The 7,773-nt window shown below is 43.1% G+C and overlaps 1 non-coding gene across 1 annotated transcript; it reads left to right on the top strand.

Moving 5' to 3' along the window:
* Positions 1–5,843: 5,843 nt before the first annotated feature.
* On the top strand, positions 5,844–5,925 carry trnas-aga (transfer RNA serine (anticodon AGA)). The gene has a single exon. It is a non-coding gene; the product is annotated as a tRNA-Ser (tRNA).
* Positions 5,926–7,773: the final 1,848 nt, after the last annotated feature.

Below are 7,773 nucleotides of genomic sequence, written 5' to 3'. Positions count from 1 at the left end.
TTTCCAGTAATTCCTCTTTGGAGCAATGGTTACTCTGTTGGCTGGAATAATGGGACAGCTGCTCTCAGTCTCATTGCCTCCTTTAACAGGTCCATTGACAACCCAGCCGAGTAAGGTTCTGACGGCATAAGGTCCTTCACCATTGCTGTTTATCACTTGCCATGGTTCCATCACTTTTGGAACATTGGTCCCAATTAAAAGCTCCACCTCAGCATCAATTACAGGAATTTCCACTGAGCTTAAGTGTGGCCAAGCACTTAAGTCTTCCTGTAGTGGAATGTTGTCACGCGACACAGGCATCTTAGACTGGGTGTACACTTCAGGCAGCTCAAAGTAGGTGGTACCAGTAAGGGCAGCTATCTCCAGTCTGGGATAACATGACTGTCAACAAGCTTTTCTTGATTCATAGTCCTCAACAGAATTTTAGCACTCCTTCCTCTGACCTTTAGCTCCCTCATGAGTCGCTCAGAGCAGAAAGTAGCTGTGCTGCCAGGATCCAAGAATGCACATGTAGTTAGCAATTTGCTGCCGTTCTTTGCCTTAATCTGTACAGGCACAATTGCCAAGACACTGTCCTGTGCTCCGGCCCCTATATGGCCACATGTCTTGGGAGAACCTGCATGTCTGTTTCCTGATGCTTCCTGCTGTGTGTCCTCGGAGGTGGTTTTCTTCTCCTTTGAATGGATGTGAAGGATGGTAGGATGTTTCAGATTACACAAATTGCAGGAATGACGCCTATGACAATCCCTGCTGATGTGTCCCACAGATAAACACCAAAACAAACACCTTTCTCCTTCAGGAAGATAATCTTTCACTGTGCAGTAACTTCTCCATTTTGGGACACAACTCCAATTTGTGATCCTCTTCACACAGCAGACACAGTACTCCTATTGGTTCATCAGGTAAGTGTTTCTCATTTTTGCATTTGAGTTTCAGGTTGAGAATTGACAGCTGTGATGAAAGTAGCAAAAACTGCTTCCTTTTCCTGTATAGCGTACTTGTGAGACTTTATTTCCTTCTTTATGCTTAAGTGATGAGGTAAATGTGTCCTGAATGTTTCCATAGAGTGGATTGGAAGCAATAGCCACTCGTCTTTCAATCAAGTTGACGATATCACTGAAACCTGGTTGGCGACTATGCTTCTCCTGAAGTTCGTAAGCAGTGTTTCTCCATCTTTCCCTCCATTTATATGGTAGCTTCAAAACAAGAGCACGGATGTTGGATGGCATGTTCATCTCTGACATGTAGCTGATGTCCTCCATAGCATTACAGCAAACACGTAAAAACAAAGAAAAAGCTTGCAAAGCTTCAATGTCTTCCAATTTTACTGATGGCCATCTAAGAGCTTTCTCCATGTATGCAGTGGCTTTTTTTGTTTATTTCCAAAGTGTTCTTGTAAGAGGGTCCTTGCTCTTTGGTATCCTCTGTCTGGTGGCATGTGTTGACAGCTCTTAACCACCTCCCTAGGTTGTCCTTTGGTATATTGCTCCAAAAAGTATAAACAGTCTATGTTGCTAGCAGCCTTTCTTTCCACACCATGCTCAAATGCTCTAATACAGGGGTTCTCAACCTTTTGCAAGCTGGGCCCCCCCAAAGCTGGTTCATTGTAGTTGGGGCCCTAGTGCCCAACGCCCCACACACCACGAACGATAGAACGATAGATAGATAGATAGATAGATAGATAGGCTATTATTTTTAGGCCCACATTATTATTATTAATATTATTATCATCAGTAGCGGTAGGTATGCCTATTATCATTACTAGGCTATTTTTATAATTGGCAGTAGTACCAGACTTCTAATGTGAGCTTGCAGATATTATTATTAGTAGTAGTAGTATTATTATTAGTATTATTGTGAGTAGTATTAGGCCTATCATCATTACTAGGCTATTGCTATATATTTATATGAGGTTACATGCTTTATTGTTATTATTATCATCATCATCATCATCATCATCAGTAGGCCTATTATTATTACTAGGCTATTGCTATAATTGGGAATTGGCACCAGACCTCTGATATTAATTATGCTTTATTATTGTTATTATCACTAGGTCTAATAGTAGGCATCATCTGCATTTTGTAAAGAAGCTTGCAGGTTGGTGATATTAATGTGAGACCTGAGCCTGCTTTGCCTTGCAAAGATCCTCAATTCTTGGCTCAATGTTTGATAAACATAGCCTCAAATCATCCTCGATTTATGCACGATTATGGTATTTAGTTGTTTTTTTTAAGTTATTTTTCGGGTTTTTTTTTCCCTTTATTAGATAGCGTGACAGTGATGTGAAAGGGGGGAGAGGGGGGAGTGACATGCAGCAAAGGGGCCACGGGTCCGCTGCGTCGAGGAGCAAGCCTCTGTACATGGGCACCCGCTCTACCCACTGAGCTATCTGGGTGCCCGGTGTTTAGTTGTATAGTAGTATTGAGTGCAGTCATTTTTGAGAATCTTGCCTCACACAAATATGTTGACGCGAAAGGAAGGAGAATCTTCAAGGCGACGTCCCAGAGTTCAGCGTATTCCTGCATCAATGATGCCCAGAATGACGAAATAGGGCAGGAGCTAAAGAGTTCCTTCAGTCGACTGTTACTCTTCAGCACAATAAGCTGTTCCTGCATATCCATTGATAGCTCGTTTGCTGTGCACACAAACGGATCTCGAACCCACGCAAAAGATCGATAATCCTCTTTAAAGTACGTCGCAAATTGTTTTGAATTGTTTTAAAATAGTTTGACTCACCAATCGGTAGATTTGTACATAAAATCCATCCGACGCTTTCTCGTGAAGGCGTCGATCACATCGTTGTAAAACTCGTCTTTACGGCGCTTCAGTTTGCATCGTCTCTGACTCGGCGAGGGCTGGAAGACCTGCTGGCCCGGTCCGGTTCCGACTGGATGTTTTCATCCGTTTCAGGGTGGAAAATGTGCGATGCTGTAGTTGCCGGTAATATATGAGCTGACGGCTTTTCCTGCTTGGTTAAAGCTGCGGGCGGGTTGTTCAGATCCAGCTGGTGTAATGACGTCAGCTACGCAAAGGGACAGGAATATCTCGATTTTAATTGGTTCATGTTTGATATCTAACGGAGACGATTACTGGCATAACACATTTACGTACAAAGGCACGGCAGAGTTGTGCCTTTTAACGTACATGTTAAAGAATACAGGATCGAAGTGGGCATGCGCGGAGGGGTGTGTGTCTTCTCTCTGCTCTGACTGCAGGCTGTGCCTGCTGCGCGAGGCTACTGCTGACTGTGAGTGCTTTTGGACGGGAGGGGCTCACGGCATCTCCCGTGGGTGAGCACAGTAGGCCTAACTGCAGAGTGATTCGTGCTTTCGAGTCTACAAACACTACAAAAGTCTCCAAAAACACCATTAAAAGTCGCTAGATTTTTAGCTTTTGAAGAAAAAATAAATAAATTATTATTTATTTTTTTTTTCAGTTTTTTTCCCCTCCCATCCTGTAGTCTACTCGCGCCCCCCCGGGAGAGAGTCCGCGCCCCCCTGGGGGCCCCACCGGTTGAGAACCACTGCTCTAATAAATGCGCTGTACTCAAGAGGATCTCCATCAAATGTTGGTATATCTCGTGGAGGGAGTGAAGACGAAGAATGTTGTTGCACTAGTAGAGCTGTTATTTCGTTCTGTCGTTGCATGATGGAAAGAAGAGTGCCTTGGTCCACGTTAGTTTGCATCAGGTCAACATTTTGAATGGATTCCTTTGCGTGAGGTATTGCACGAAATGTTTCCTGAAACCGTTGAGGCATGCTTGATTGGGAATTCAGAACATGAGCTCTTGATCCAATATTTTGTGTTTCCTTATGCCGCACTCCCATTGTTCCCTTTGTCAAGTAACCATGTTTCCATGTTTTGTATTATTGCTTTATTTCTGTGCATTTGGGTTTCAAACCATTCATTTTGTTTTGACATTTCATCTTCAGGTAGCCATTGTTTCAATAAGTCATGCAACTGTTCAGTTTCCACACAAAGTTTCAAACACATTTCATACTTTGTTTGCACCTCAGACACATTTCCCTCTGAAATCATCAATTGCTTAACTTCCTTTGTTAGCTTGTATAGTTTCTTTATTCCGGAATTCCTTTCCTTTTGATTGGATATTATTTGTAATTCCAGTGCTTTGGCCGTTAGTTTGACCGATCTTTTACCACGTTCATTTTCCGTTTCACTTTGATTGACAGCTGCAGACACGTCACTCATTTTGATATCGATATAGCAGAACTGCTGAAAGCTTTATTAAGAATTGTAGCAGGATGTACCTGTATCCCTTGTATGAGAAGGCCAATCTCTTCCACACAGCTTGTAACAATTCTTGTTTTGTCCTACCGTGATTCTCCTGCGGTGCTTTGCGCAGCGCTGTCTTTCAGTCCCAGTGAGTGGGTTCAGCTGATGCGGAGTGAATGAAGCGCGGCTCTGTCCTTCGTCTTGCAAATCCAATTGTTCAGTCTTTTGAAGCTAGTTTTTCAACAATATGTAGTGGCAATCTGTCCACAAATAATGCCACTGGGTGAAATCTGAAGCCCTTTCCAACTCTTGCTGGTGCAAATAATGAAGTCCGCCGCCGTCGCACATTTAATCCTTTATTGTAGACATTTTAAGATAAAAGCACGTACAAAAAGACCGACTTGAATGATTAAAAGCCAAGAACGACAAGATCTAAAAACATTACTCTCACACAGCTGAGGTTGAAAAACTGTGTGGCTTCCCGGATCCAGATTTCCCATCCAACTCACCTGTGATTCCCTTTATTACCTCTAATTAACACCCACAAACAGGTGCGCAGGTGACGTAACAGACAACCATTCACGCAGACCTACCGCACACACGCCCACTACACACATACCAAACATATATAGCCAAATTGGCCATTACAACATGTATGAGGACCTGGCATCTCCAGCAGGTATTATGGTAGAGTCTTTAAAAGAGCTGCAGAAGATATTACCTCCTGTGGTAATCTGACTGGTAGGGTTATAGAACGTAGTGGTGGACTTTGTGTAAAGCAACAGGCTTCATGTCCGTGTTGAGTAGGGAGGGAAATGTAATGCATACCTCTACGTTTTTTCTTCTTCTCATATATCATGAAACGAGGAAGCGATTTAGAGCCCTATTAAATAGAAAGTGAGAAAAACAGCAGTGAGAGAAACAAATCAAGGGACTGAAGAGCAGGAAGAGGGAGAGCCAGAGGAGTTTGGAGAGAGGGCATGTGATGAAAGGGAGGGATCTGACACAAAGAGGGATATTCCAGAGGGTGAGGAGGATGAAGAAGAGGGTGAGGAGGATGAAGAAGAGGGTGAAGAGCATGAAAGTGTGTCCTTAAAATGGTGCTTTCTGCTGGAAAATTCTTTTTTGTGTCAATACTGCTCTGTTTCTTTTTTAAAGTACGTATTTGGCCTACATTTTGAATGCATGCAGGTATACATGCATACAGTGGTAAGCTTGCGTTTAGGAACCCATGCTGAAGTTGACTTAAAAGAGGAATTAAAAAAATCATCTTTTAGAAATTGATCTTAATGCCTTAATTTAATAAAAGGAAAAAGCCAACCTTTAGTATACCAATGCATTGTCCAGCGATGGTGGTATAGTGGTGAGCATAGCAGTAGTTTTCTTTGTGTGGTTTACTTGCTTTATTTGTCACGAAGTAACCAGAAAGGTTACTTGCCCGACCCAATTGGAAAAATATAGATCTCTGTTATAGTACAAACAAGGGAGCATATCAATCAATCAAGCTGCCTCCACGAGGATCCACAGACACAGGCAGTGAACTACAATTTGCAATTTGTTTAAAGTTTATGAACATTTGAGCAAACATATACAGTCTTGCTTTTCAGGTTGTCGTGGCTGAGTGGTTAAGGCGATGGACTAGAAATCCATTGGGGTCTCCCCTCGCAGGTTCAAGTCCTGCCGACAACGAAAGGTGATCTTTAAGAGTGGCAGCAAAGAAATGACACCTCACGGTTTACCAAATTGCAGATGTGCATTCACAAACAATATTGTGTTATCTCATAGGTACTGGAAGCCACCAATGTGTTTCTTGTCTGTGTTACAAGATTTGCAGTGAACGTTGTATTGTCCACAGGTGTGTTAATTATTGACTATGATTTATAGCAGGGGTTTTCAAAGTGTGAGGCGCGCCTCCCCGGGGGGGCGCTAGAGCACTTTAGGGGAGGCGCGGTGCGAGGGAAAAATAAACCGAGAAGAAGCTATCTGCTTGCAGTAAAGAATGGACATATTTTTAGTTAAAAAAAGGCAGGGGAGACAAGCTCTGGCGTAAATAGAAAAAAGAGAAGTATGACCACGACTACTTAAAGTTTGGATTTTCCTGGACTGCTCCCGATGATGCTCCAGGCCGCAATGTGTAATCTGTAAGGAGGTTCTGGCTAATGATAGCATGAGACCCTGTAAGCTCCGGCGCCACATTGAAACAAAGCACCCAGTTTAGTGACCAAGCCGCGGGAGTTTTTTGAGAGGAAGCTGAAGGAGCTGTGCACACAGAAAAAAACAATAGAGACGTTCAGTACTGTTAACGCTAAGGCAACCGAAGCATCTTATCGGGTGGCCTTACGCATTGCAAAGACGGGGAAACCCACACACATCGGTGAAACTTTACTTCTTCCTGCTGCTAAGGACATGTGTTCAGTAATGATGGGAGAAGCTGCTGCTGCCAAACTGAATGTCATCCAGTTGTCTGACAACACCATCCAACGCCGAATCTCAGATATGGGCGCAGATGTGCGGCAACAGGTAGTGGACAGTGTTCGTGAAAGCCCCTCCTTCTCCCTTCAGCTGGACGAGTCGACTGATGTTGCCAATTGTGCTCAATTAATGGTGTACGTGCGTTTTGTTAAAGAGCTAAATGTGCATGAGGAGTTTTTGTTTTGTCACCCTCTGCCCTCGTGCACTACAGCAGACGAAATCTTCAAGGTTTTGAATGATTTCATGCGGGAAAATAATGTAAGGAAAATAAAAAAATAAGGAAAATAAGGATGTTTTGGCCAGAGCGGAGCTGAAGGTGGAGTGTTTACAGCAGGTGGTCTGCGCGCATTTGGAGGGAATGCGCGAGCAGTTTGGAGAGTATTTTGGAGAGGAGACAATGGCAAACCAGTGGGTGAGAAACCCATTTTCCTTCCCCGTGACACTCAAAGATGGACTTTCAGCAGGAGAGGAAGAGGCTCTGGCTGAGCTGAGCTGTGACATGGACTTGAAACAGAGGATGAGTGACGTGTCACTTGCGCACTTTGGCTGTCAGTAGGGACTGAATTTCCACAGCTCTCCACGAAGGCAGTGAACGTGCTCATCCCCTTCACTTCAACCTATCTTTGCGAATGTGGGTTTTCCGCACTCGCAAAGATAAAAAGCAATACCGGTCAAGGCTGCTGGTTGAAGATGATCTGCGGTTATACCTCTCATCAGTGCAACCCCGCATTACCTAGATTTGCGCATCAAAAGCACAAGCACATTGTTCCCACTAAACTAAGAGCTCCACGATTTTGCAACTGTTTAGGTTTTGATTTATTTTTTTAATTTCAAGGAAATGTGCAACATTTACAGATATGTTCCAAATATCTGATCAAAATGTTTTGTTAAGATATGAAAACACTGTTGGTATGTAACGTTTGTTTGAGAAAACGGTTTGAAAAATGAGTTTGGGTTGCTCTTATTAGAAAATTAAAAAAGTGCGTATTTGCCATACAAGCCCCTGATTAAATAACTAAAATGGGAGGAAATGTTTTAAAATGTTCATGTGTTGAATTTCATTCA

This window comes from Etheostoma spectabile, unplaced genomic scaffold, assembly GCF_008692095.1.
Source record: "Etheostoma spectabile isolate EspeVRDwgs_2016 unplaced genomic scaffold, UIUC_Espe_1.0 scaffold00006330, whole genome shotgun sequence".
NCBI classification, from domain to species: domain Eukaryota; kingdom Metazoa; phylum Chordata; class Actinopteri; order Perciformes; family Percidae; genus Etheostoma; species Etheostoma spectabile.
The sequence above is the reverse complement of the archived record's forward strand: the minus strand, read 5'-3'. Positions and strand labels throughout refer to the sequence as shown.